Source organism: Hemiscyllium ocellatum (assembly GCF_020745735.1).
Source record: "Hemiscyllium ocellatum isolate sHemOce1 chromosome 27 unlocalized genomic scaffold, sHemOce1.pat.X.cur. SUPER_27_unloc_1, whole genome shotgun sequence".
NCBI classification, from domain to species: Eukaryota; Metazoa; Chordata; class Chondrichthyes; order Orectolobiformes; family Hemiscylliidae; genus Hemiscyllium; species Hemiscyllium ocellatum.
Window position 1 is genome coordinate 3,162,426 of NW_026867476.1, and position 13,174 is coordinate 3,175,599.

General features: G+C 45.6%; 1 protein-coding gene across 1 annotated transcript in view; it reads right to left on the reverse strand.

The window, feature by feature from the left end:
- LOC132807074 (zinc finger protein 271-like) overlaps positions 1–12,551 on the reverse strand; it is an 81,989-nt gene extending 69,438 nt beyond the window's left edge. Inside the window, exon 1 of the mRNA XM_060821376.1 lies at positions 12,403–12,551. The gene's annotated coding sequence lies outside the window, so the exon portion shown is untranslated. The remainder of the gene's footprint in view (positions 1–12,402) is intronic.
- Positions 12,552–13,174: the final 623 nt, after the last annotated feature.

Below are 13,174 nucleotides of genomic sequence, written 5' to 3' on the forward strand. Positions count from 1 at the left end.
GGGGAAGGGGAAATGAGGAAACTGTTGAAGTCCACGTTGATGCCCTGGGGTTGAAGTGTTCCGAGGCGGAAGATGAGGCGTTCTTCCTCCAGGCCTCGGGTGGTGAGGGAGCGGCAGTGAAGGAGGCCTAGGACCTCCATGTCCTCGGCAGAGTGGGAGGGGGAGTTGAAATGTTGGGCCACACAGCGGTGTGGTTGATTGGTGCGGGTGTCTCGGAGATGTTCCCTAAAGCGCTCTGCTAGGAGGCGTCCAGTCTCCCCAATGTAGAGGAGACCGCATCGGGAGCAACGGATACAATAAATGATATTAGTGGATGTGCAGATAAAACTTTGATGGACACGGAAGGCTCCTTTAGGGCCTTGGATAGAGGTGAGGGAGGAAGTGTGGGCACAGGTTTTACAGTTCCTGCGGTGGCAGAGGAAAGTGCCAGGATGGGACCTATGCCCTCAAGTTCTGGACTTCCTGACCCCAGGGTGAGAAGAAACCAGAGCACCCAGGGGAAGTCCATGCAGACATAGGGTAGGGTAGGGTAGGGGTAGGGGTAGGGGTGGGGGTGGGGGTGGGGGTGGGGGGGGAGAGAGAATGTGCAAACTCCACACAGTTGCCTCGAGGGAGGAATCGAACCGAGGTCCCTGGTGCTGTGACGCAGCAGTGCTAACCACTGAGCCACCATACCTCCCTTTTCCACTCCCCACCAAGTCACTCAGCTGGAGTTCAAGCAAAGCACTGTGTTTAACTTTCACTTCACACTCACCAAACCTTCCTCCCGTGTAAAACATTTGCTTTCCCTCCTCCACCCTGTCCATAGGAAAAGCAAAGAGTTCTGCGACTCTGGAGGTGGGGGAATGGCATATAGAATCCCTACAGTGCAGAAACAGGCCAATTGGCCCAACAAGTCCACACAAGTCTCTGAAGGGTAACCCAGCCAGACTCATTCCCCTTCCCCTATTACTCTACATTTACCCTGACTAATGCACCTAGCTTTCACATCATTGCACACTAAGGAGCAATTTAAACATGGCCAGTTCACCCAAACCTGCACATCTTTGGACTGTGGAAGGAAATCAGAGCACACAGGGGAGACCCACACAGCCACATGAGGAGAAGGTCCAAACTTCACACAGATATTCACCTCGAGGCTGGAAACCAACCGGAGTCCCTGATGCTGTGAGGCACTAGTGCTAACCACTGAGCCACCATACTGCCCACGTATACTGAAAGAAGTGGGTGGTGGGAACTTTATTGACTGCACTGCATGGTGGATTGTTGAGTAAGGTTAAATCTCACAGGGTCCGGGGAAAGCTCGCCAACTGGGTACAAAATTTACGAGCATATTGCTGCAGATGCTGGAATCTGTCCTGAAAACAAGTGCTGGAGATCATAGTGGGTCAGGCAGCATCCCTGCAGAGAGGGCAAGCTAATGTTTCAAATCCAGATGACTCCTCATCATAGAGATTTATAAACTCATGGGGAGTATAGATAAGGTGAATGTCAGGGATCTTTTCCCTGGGCTGAGGGACTTCAAGACTAGGGGACATATTTCTAAGGTGAGAACATGAAGATTTAAAAATAAAATAAGGAGGAACATTTTTACACAGTGTGTGGTTCTTGTGTGGAATGAACCTCCAGAGGAAGTGGTGGATGCGAGTACAGTCAAGGCTTTTGGATAAGTACATGAAGAAGAAGTGTTTAGAGGGATATTGGGCCAAGTGCAGGAAGGTGAGACTATGTTAGTTTGGGATTAAGGTCGACATGGACTGATTGCACCAAAGGGTCTGTTTCCTCACTGTGCGACTCTATGACTGGATAGAGTTGATGTGGAGAAGATGGTTCCACTACAATGAAAGACGAGGACCCGAGAACACAGGCTCAAGGTGAAGGAATGCCCTTTAGGATTGAGACGAGAAGGAATTTCTTCAGCCAGAGGGTGATGAATCTGTGGATCTCATTGCTGCAGAGGGCTGTGGAGGCCAAGCCATTTAAGACAGAGGTAGGTAGGTTCTTGATTAGTAAGGGGATCAAGGGTTATGAGGAGAAAGCAGCCGAATGGGGTTGAGAAAGATATCAGCCATAATTGACTGTTGAAGCAGACTTGCTGGGCCAAATGGCCTCATTCTGGTCCTGCTTTTCATGGTCTTAATACTGGGCAGATTACTGAAGCAGTTTTCACGAACAGTTTCAGAGTCCTGAAGAAGAGTCATACAGACATAGAACACAGAAAGAGACCCTTCAGTCAGAGTCGACCATGTCGATCAGTTATCCTAACCTAACCCAGTCCCATTTGCCAGCACTTGGTCCATCAAACCCCTTCTTATTCATATACCCATCCAGATGCCTTTTAAACGCTGCATTTGTACCAACCTCCACCACTTCCTCTGGCAGCTCATTCCATACATGCACCACCCTTTGGGTAAAAAGGTTGCCGCTTAGGTCCCTTCTAAATCTTTCCCCTCTCACCCTAAACCCATGCCCTCTACTTCTGGACTCCCCCAACCCATGGAAAATACCTTGTCTATTTACCCTATCCATACCCCTCACGATTTTGTAAACCTCTATAAGGTCACCCCTCAGCCTCCGACGCTCCAGGGAGAATAGCCCCAGCCTATTCAGCCTTTCCCTCTAGCTCAAATCCTCCAACCCTGGCAACATCCTTGTAAATTCTTTTCTGAACCCTTTCATGTTTCACAACATCCTTCCAACAGGAAGGAGACCAGAACTGCACTATATTCCAACAGTGGCCTAACCAATTCCTGTACAGCCACAACATGACCTCCCAACTCCTGTACTCAATACTCTGACCAATAAAGGAAAGCATACCAAATGCTTTCTTCACTATCCTATCTACCTGCGACTCCACTTTCAAGGAGCTATGAACCTGCACTTCCAAGGTCTGTTTGTTCAGCAACACTCCCTCAGACCTTACCATTAAGTGTATAAGTCCTACTCTGGTTTGCTTTTCCAAAATGCAGCATCTCACATTTATCTAAATTAAACTCCATCTGCCACTTCTCAGCCCATTGGCCCATCTGGTCAAGATCCTGTTGTAACCTGAGTTAACCTTCTTCCATTTTTGGTGTCATCTGCAAACTTACTAACCATACCTCCAATGTTCACATCCAAATCATTTACATAAATGACAAAAAGTAGAGGACCCAGCACCGATCCTTGTGGCACTCCACTGGTCACAGGCCTACAGTCTGAAAAGCAACCCTCCACCACCACCCTCTGTCTTCTACCTTGGAGCCAATTCTGTATCCAAATGACTAGTTCTCCCTGTATTCCACGAGATCTAACCTTGCTAACCAGTTGCCCATGACAAACCTTGTCAAACGCCTTACTGAAGTCCATATAGATCATGTTTATCACTCTGCCGTCATCAATCATCTTTGCTACTTCTTCAAAAAATCCAATTGATTTCCCACGCACAAAGTCATACTGACTATCCCTAATCAGTCCTTGCCTTTCCAAATATAAATCCTGTCCCTCAGGATTCCCTCCAACTACTTGCCCACCACCAATGTCAGGCTCACTGGTCTATAGTTCCCTGGCTTTTCCTTCCACCTTTCTTAAATAGTGGCACCATATTTGCCAACCTCCAGTCTTCTGGCACCTCACCTGTGACTGTCAATGATGCAAATATCTCACCAAAAGGCGGGCCCAGCAATCACTTCCCTAACTTCCCAGAGTTAAAGGATACACCTGATCAGGTCCTGGGGATTTATCCATTTTTTTGGGTTTCAAGACATCCAGCACCACTTCCTCTGTAATATGGACATTTTCAAGACGTCACCATCTATTCCTCCACATTCTACATCTTCCACAGGAAACACTGATGTAAAACACTCGGTTAGTATCTCCCCCATCTCCTGTGGCTTGACACATTGGCTGCCTTGCTGATCTTTGACGGGCCCAATTCTCTCCCTTGTTACCCTTTTGTCATTAGTGTATTTATAAAAGCCTTTTGGATTCTCCTTAATCCTATTTGGCAAAGCTATCTCATGGCTCATTTTGCCCTCCTTCTTATAGGTATATCAGGAATAAAAAAGAATAACTATAATAAGATTAGAGCCATCAAAGACAGTAGTGGGAAGTTGCATATGGAATCTGAGGACATGGGGAAGTGCTTAATGAATACTTTTCAACAGTATTTACATTGGAAAAGGACAATGTTAGTGAGAATACGGAGATACAGGATTCTAGATTAGATGGGATTCAGTTGACAAAAAGGAGGTTTTAGCAATTTTGGAAGATCTGAAGATAGATAAGACCCCTAGGCCGGATGGGATTTATCCTCAGATTCTCTGGGAAGCCATGGAGAAGATTACAGAGCTTTTGGCTTTGATCTTTATGTCATCACTGTCAACAGGAGTACTGCCAGAAGACTGGAGGATAGCCAATGTTTCCTTGTTTAAGAAGGGGAGCTGGGACAATCCTGGTAATTATAGGCCAGTGAGCCTTACTTCAGTTGTGGGTAAGGTGTTGGAAAAGGTTATGAGAGATAGAATTTTTAATCACCTGGAAAGGAATAATTTGGGTGATTAGGGATAGTCAACACAGTTTTGTGAAGAGTAGATCGTGCCTAACTAACCTTCGAGTTCTTCGAGAAGGTGACAAAACAGGTAGATGAAGGTAAAGCAGTCAATGTGGTATATATGGACAGTAAAGTTTGATAAGGTTCCACACAATAGGCTGCTGCACAAAAATGGAATTTCAGGATTGAAGGTGATTTAGCAGTTTAGATCAGAAATTGGCTAGCTGAAAGACGACAGAGGCTGGTGGTTGATGAGAAACATTTGTCCTGGAGCTCAGTTACCAGTGGTGTTTTGGGCCCACTGCTGTTTGTCATTTTTATAAGTGATCTGGATGTGGTAGGATAGGTTAGTCAAATTGCGGGTAACACTAAGGTAGGTAGAGTTGTGGATCGTGCCAAAGGATGTTGTCGGTTACAGAGGGACAAGATGCAGAGCTGGGCTGAGAAGTGGCAAATGGAGTTTAATGCAGAAAAGTGTGAGGTAGTTCACTCTGGAAGAAGTAACAGGAATGCAGAGTACAGGGCTAATAGTAACATTTTTGGCAGTGTAGATGAACAGAGAAATCTCGGTGTCCAGGTGCATAAATCTCTGAAAGGTGACACCCAGGTTGATAGGGTTGTTAAGAAGGCACATGGTGTGTTTGTGTTTATTGGTAGGGAGATTGAATTTCAGAGCCACGAGGTCATGTTTCAGCTGTACAAGACACTGGTAAGGCAGCAGCACTTAGAGTATTGCACTCAGTTCTGGTCACAGCATTATAAGGAGGACTTGGAAGCTTTGGAAAGAGTTCAGAGGAGATTTATTAGGATGTTGCCTGGTATGGAGGGAAGACCTTTGAGTCAAAGAGATGTACAGCATGGAAACAGACCCTTTGGTTCAACCCGTCCATGCCGAACAGATATCCCAACCCAATCTAGTCCCACCTGCCAGCACTTGGCCCATATCCCTCCAAACCCTTCCTATTCATATGCCCATCCAAATGCCTTTTAAATGCCGTAATTGTACCATCCTCCACCACTTCCTCTGGCAGCTCATTCCATACACGCACCACTCTCTGAGTGAAAAGGTTGCCCCATATGTCTCTTTTATATCTTTCCCCTCACCCTAAACTTATGCCCTCTAGTTCTGGACTCCCCGACCCAGGGAAAAGACTTTGCCTATTTACCCTATCCATGCCCCTCATCATTTTGTAAACCTCTATAAAGTCACCCCTCAGCCTCCGAAAACAGCCTCAACCTCAACCTATAGCTCAAATCCTCCAACCCTGGCAACATCCTTGTAAATCTTTTCTGAACCCTTTCAAGTTTCACAACATCTTTCCGTTAGGAAGGAGACCAGAATTGCACATAATATTCCAACAGTGGCCTAACCAATGTCCTGCACAGTCACAACATGACCTCCCAACTCCTGTACTCAATACTCTGACCATTAAAGGAAAGCATATCAAATGCCTTCTTCACTATCCTATCTACCTGCGACTCCACTTTCAAGGAGCTATGAACCTGCACTCCAAGATCTCTTTGTTCAGCAACACTCCCGAGGACCTTACCATTAAGTGTCTAAGTCCTGCTAAGATTTGCTTTCCCAAAATGCAGCAGCTCGCATTTATCTGAATTAAACTCCATCTGCCACTTCCCAACCCATTGGCCCATCTGGTCCAGATCCTGTTGTAATCTGAGGTAACCCTCTTCGCTGTCCACTATACCTCCAATTTTGTTGTCATCTGCAAACTTACTAACTGTACCTCTTATGCTTGCATCTAAATCATTTATATAAATGACAAAAAGTAGAGGACCCTGCACCGATCCTTGTGGCACTTCACTGGCCTCCTGTCTGAAAAACAACCCTCCACCACCACCCTCTGAGCCAGTTCTGTATCCACATGGCTAGTTCTCCCTGTATTCCATGAGATCTAACCTTGCTAACCAGTCTCCCATGGGGAACCTTGTTGAACGCCTTATTGAAGTCCATATACATCACATCTATGCTCTGCCCTCATCAAGCCTCTGTTACTTCTTCAAAAACTCAATCAAGTTTGTGAGACATGATTTCCCACACACAAAGCCATGTTTAAACTATCCCTAATCAGTCCTTGCCTTTCCAAATACATATACATCCTGTCCCTCAGGATTCCCTCCAACAACTTGCCCACCGCCAACATCACGCTCATCGGTCTATAGTTCCCTGGCTTGTCGTTACCACCCTTCCTAAACAGTGGCACCATGTTAGCCAGCCTCCAGTCTTCTGGCACCTCACCTGTCACTGTTGATGATACAAACATCTCAGTAAGAGGCCCAGCAATCCCTTCTCTAGCTTCCCACAGAGTTCTAGGGTACACCTGATCAGGTCCTGAGGATTTACCCACTTTTATGCATTTCATGACATCCAGCACTTCCTCCTTTGTTATATCTAATGAGGAATTCTGAGGGAACTGAAGCTGTTTGCGTTGGGGAGGAGAAGGTTGAGAGGTGACTTAACCAAGAGGTATCAGATAATCACAGGGTTAGATAGGGTGGACAGTGAGAGCTTTTTTCCTCGGATGGTGAAGGCTAACATGAGGGGACATGTTTAAATTGAGGAGTGATAGATTTAGGACAGATATCAGGGGTAGTTTCTTTACTCAGAGTAGCAAGGGCATGGAATGGCCTGTTTGCAACAGTAGTTGACTCACCGACATTAATGGCATTTAAATGGGCATTGGACATACATATGGATAATAATGGAACAGTGTAGGTTAGATGGGCAGATTAATTTCACAGATCAGTGCAACAGAGGGCCGAAGGGCCTGTACTGTGCTGTAACGTTCTATGTTCTATATGTTCTATTTCCCTCTTCTGTACAGTCCTACAGCCTCTGCACCCGTCTAAGGATTCATTTGACACCTCCTCTCTATATCTGACAATACGCTTCATTTATTTCTTACCTAAACCTTCAATTTCTCTAGTCATTCAGCATTCCCTACATCTAACAGCCTTTTATTTCACTCTAACAGGAATATACTGTCGCTGGACTCTTGTTATCTCATTTTTGAAGGTTTCCCATTTTCCATCACAATTAGCCTTCCTCCAAATTAGAACTTCAACTTTTAGATCTGGTCTATCCTTTTCCATCACTATTTTAAAACTAGTAGAATTATGGTCACTGGCTCCAAAGTGCTCCCCCACTGACACCTCAGTCACCTGCCCTGACTTATTTTCCAAGAGTAGGTCAGGTTTGCACCTTCTCTAGTAGGTACATCCACATAATGAATCAGAAAATTTTGGACACACTTAAATTTCTCTCCATCCTCAACACTATTGCAGTCTCAGTCTATGTTTGGAAAGTTAAAATCCTCTACCATAACCACCCTATTTTTCTTACAGATAACTGAAATCTCCTTGCAAATTTGTTTCTCAATTTCCCGCTGACTATTAGGGGGTCTGTACTACAATCCCAATAAGGTGATCATCCCTTCCTTATTTCTCAGTTGCACCCAAATAACTTTCCTGGACGTATTGCCAGGAATATCCTCCCTATTTACAGTAGTAATGCTATCCCTTATCAAAAATGCCACTCCCTGTCCTCTCTTTGCTCCCACCCCCCACCTTTCTGTCCTTCCTATAGCATTTGTATCCTGGAACATTAAGCTGCCAGTCCTCTCCATCCCTGAGCCATGTTTTTAAAATTGCTATGATATCCCTGTCCCATGTTCCTAACCATGCCTTGAGTTCATCTCCAATCCCTGTTCAGCCTCTTGCATTGTAATAAATGCAGTTTAATGTATCAGTCCTACCTCGTTCTCTATTTTGTTCCTTCCTGCCCTGACTGTTTGACTTGCTCACTTTCCCAACTGTACCAGTCTCAGATTCATCTCTTTCCTCACTATTTCCCTCGGTCCCACATCACCAACTTATGAGTTTAAATCCTCTCGAACAGCTCCAGCAAATCTCCCTGCCAATATTAGTCCCCTTCCAATTTAGATGTATTCCATGCTATCCCAGAAGAGATTACAACAATCCAAAAATTTGAATCCTTCTCCCATGCATTAGCTCCTCAGCCATGCATTCATCTGTCTACCCTCCTATTCCTACCATCACTAGCTCGTAGCACTGGGAGTAATCCAAATATTACTACCCTCAAGGACCTCCTTTTTAAATTCCTGCCTAACTTTCTATTCAGAATCTCATCTTTTTCCCTTCCTTTGTCATTGGTTCCAATGTGCACAATGACCTCCTGCTGGTCTCTCTCCCTTTTGAGAACATTCTGCATCCTGTCAGACACCCTTGATCCTGGCACCACGGAGACAACACACCATTCTGATTTTTCGCTGCTGGCTGCAGAAACATCTGTCTGTGCCTCTGAGAAGAGAGTTCACATCACAATAAATCAATCGCTTGGATCCCGATGTACCTCTCATTGTATTAGAACCCGTCTTGATACCAGAAATTTGGCTGTTCGTGCTACATTCCCTGAGGGTCCACCACCCCCTATATTTTCTAAAACAGCATACTTGCTTGAAATGGAGATAGCCACAGCAGACTCCCGTATTACCTCCTACATTTCCTGGGGTTAACCCATCTACCTGACTGACTAGATTAGATTAGACTAGATTACTTACAGTGTGGAAACAGGCCCTTCGGCCCAACAAGTCCACACCAACCCGCCGAAGCGCAACCCACCCATACCCCTACATTTACCCCTTACCTAACACTACGGGCAATTTAGCATGGCCAATTCACCTGAATTCACCTGACCTGCACATCTTTGGACTGTGGGAGGAAACCGGAGCACCCGGAGGAAACCCACGCAGACAAACCCACGGGGAGAACGTGCAAACTCCACACAGTCAGTCGCCTGAGGCGGGAACTGAACCCGGGTCTCTGGCGCTGTGAGGCAGCAGTGCTAACCACTGTGCCACCGTGCCGCCCACTGCATCTACGACTTTTCTCCCTTGCTATAACTGCCATCCCCTAGCTCTTATAAATTCCTCATTGCCTCTAACTGTTGCTCAAACTGATCCATGCGATTCAATAGGATTTGTAACCAAGCACACTTACTGCAAACATAATCAACAATAACATGGAAACTCTCCCTAATCTACCACATCCAACAGAAGAGCATATTACTCTATGAAAGGCCATCTTTGCTCCTCCACACTGGACATACCCAGAAAATAGTACCATCTTTTTGCTCTAAAAACAGTGCCTCAGGCTAATTTAGTATTTATGGTTTATATTTTTAAAAATTTAATCAAGGGACAGATTTCAATAAAACATATAAATAAGAACCCACTCTGTTCACTACTGTAGACTTACAGCAAGGTTACACGTTAAACATTATGCACATATCTGTACATGTTCTCTCCCACACAGGTTCCTCCAAGGTCAGCTGTCAATTTTGCTGTTTGTTAATTTTTCTGAGACGTACTCCGATGTCCAGTTATTATGCAGATTCACTACTGTGTCAGTTAGCAGGTGTTGGTTTCTTTCTTTCTCTTCCTTGTTTTGGACTCCCCTACCCTTGGGAAAAGATCTTGGCTATTCAATCTATCCATGTCCCTTATAAACTTGTATACGGTCACCCCTCAGCCTCTGGCACGCCAGGGAAAACAGTCCCAAACTAGTCAGCCTCTCCCTGTAGCTCAAACCATCCAACTCTGGCAACAACCGTTTCCAAACCCTTTCAACATTTCACAACATCTTACCAATAGCAGGGAGACCAGAATTCAGCGCAATATTCTAAAAGTGGCCTAACCAATGTCCTGTCCAGCCGCAATATGATATCCCAATTCCTGTACTCAATACTCTGACCAATGAAGGAAAGCATACCAAACACCACCTTCACCTGCGATTCCACTTTCAAAGAACTATAAATCTGCACTCAAGGTCTCTTTGCAGCACCTTGCATTTATCTAAATTAAAATCCATCTGTCACTCCTCAACCCATCTGATCAATTCTTCCTTTCCCCTCTCATTCCCTGAAAGCTGAAAATCTCCATTCCACACTTTGTCCCCCTATTCTCACTTTGCTGAACCTAATCTCTGCCATAGCTCATCCTGAAGAGTCTAGTTCATGCTGATTAACAGGCCCACACTCAGGGGAAGTGTGATTAAGACACACAGAATTGAAAGGCCTGGACAGAGTGGACGTTGAGAAGATGTTTCAACTGGTAGAACAGACTAGGACTTGACAGCACAGTCTTAGAATAAAGGGAAGACCTTTTAGAACAGAGATAAGGAGAAACTTCTTCAGCTGGAATTCACTGCCACAGAAGGCTGTGGTGGCCAGGTCACTCAGTAGATTTAAGACTGCGACAGGTTCTTGAATGTCAATAGCAGAAAGCTGGAGAATGGGATTGAGAAACATATTGAATGGTGGAGCAGACCTGAATGGCCTAATTTCTGCTCCTATGTCTTGCTGAGCTGGACACAGATTGACAGAACTGGAAGTAGGAATACGTCATTTGGCCTTTCAATCCTGCTTCAGCAGTGAACACCTCATAACTGGATATGAATATACCTATTGGCTGGGACTTTTTTTCCACGGGTGCAAAGGAGGTTGAGAGGTGACCTTATTCAGGTTTATAAAATCATGAGGGGCATAAGAACTTCTTTCCTTAGAATGGGGGTTTCAGAATTAGCAAGCACATTTTGAAGGAGAGAGGAGAAAGATTAAAAAAAAAGACATGAGGGGCACCTTTTATTTTCCCACAGACAGTAGTTTGTGTGTGGAATGAATGTCCACAGGAAGTGATGGATGCAGGTACAATTACAACATTTAAAAGACATTTGGATAAATACATGAATGGGAAAAGTTCAGAGGGTATGGGACAAAAACTGGCAGGTGAGACTAGTTTAGATTGAGAACTTAGCATGGACTAGTTGCACTGAAGGGTCTGTTTCTGTGCTGTATGATTCTGTAACTGTTCTATAATAGCCTTAAAACCATTTTCTTGCCTTTCCCCCATAAACATCCACTTCTCTATTGTTTAAAACTCAGATAAACTCAGCCTTGAATATATTCAATGACTCCCTTATTCAATGGGCAGCACAGTGGTTAGCACTGCTGCCTCACAGCGCCAGAGACCCAGGTTCAATTCCCACCTCAGGCAACTATCTGTGTGGAGTTTGTATATTCTCCCCGTGTCTGCGTAGGTTTCCTCCAGGTGCTCCAGTCTCCTCCCACAGTCCAAAAATGTGCAGGTCAGGTGAATTGGCCATGCTAAATTGCCCGTAGTGTTGGGTGAAGGGGTAAATGTAGGGTAATAGGTCTGGGTGGGTTGCTTTTTGGAGGGTCGGTGTGGACTTGTTGGGCCGAAGGGCCTGTTTCCACACTGTAAGTAATCTAATCTAATCTTACTGTAGGAAGACATTCCCACTTCTCAACTCAATTCCTCTTGCTAATAGACCACTTGCCTTGCTGAGCGCTTGCTGCACCTGTCTGACAACAGGCAGTGACTGGTGTAGAAGGATGCCGAGGTCCCTTTGTACATCCACACACCATTCCCGATTAAGGGCTTGTGCCTAAAGTGTCGACTCTCATCCTCCTTGGATGCTGCCTGACCTGCTGTGCTTTTCCAGCGTCATACTTTTCAACTCCAATCTCCAGCATCTGCATTCCTCACTTTCTCCACATCCATATTACCATTTAAACCATGCCTTTCTGTCTTTTTTCTCCCCCCACAGCAAAGACTATAACTTCACATTATAGTGGTAATGCATTTGCAGTGTGTTTACCAATTGAGACACAGACCTGGACCAACTTTTCCAGAGTCTGTCCCCTCCCTGGATTCACTCCCTTTCCCTTCAGTTCGTGCAAGTCCACAGCTGAACCCCAGAATTAAAAAAAAAGAAATGGAAAAGGTGGAGTGAAGAGAGAGTGCTGTACTCACAGATGCTTGGACAGAGGAAGGAAGTTGCAGTCTGGGGAGAAGCTCAATCTTCATTCAGAGACAGAGAGAAGCAGCAGTTCGAGACATTCATGTTGCAACTACGCATACAGACAAAGGGGTAGCTCTGATTGACAGGAGGACCCGACTCCTTCCGGTCTCTCCATTGGTCCTTCACAAGAAAGTAGCTAGCCATTTCCGCCAGGCGCATGCGCTGTATCTTGCTGACACCAGCGCACATGCGCAGTGCTTGCTGACACCCAGAAGCATGCCCAGTATGCTCTGTGGAAATGGTGTTACTGACCGATTTTCAGTGTCCAAATCCCAATAGCAGAGAGAGAGAGAAAAAAAAAGGCTGGAGCCACAAATTTGTTTTTCCCCGTGGCTCGACATTTTATTCCTTTTGAATTTTGTCTGGCTGCTCAACTCTTATCCCCAAGGGGTAAAAACAATGACTGCAGATGCTGGAAACCAGATTCTGGATCAGTGGTGCTGGAAGAGCACAGCAGTTCAGGCAGCATCCGAGGAGCAGTAAAATTGACGTTTCGGGCAAAAGCCCTTCATCAGGAATAATGGCAGTGAGCCTGAAGGGTGGAGAGATAAGCTAGAGGAGGGTGGGGGTGGGTGAGGGAAGCTAGAGGAGGGTGGGGGTGGGTGGGGGGGGCTAGAGGAGGGTGGGTGTGGGTGAGGGGATAGAGGAGGGTGGGTGTGGGTGAGGGGATAGAGGAGGGTGGGTGAGGGTGGGGGGAAGAGTGTGGGTGAGGGTGGGGGGAAG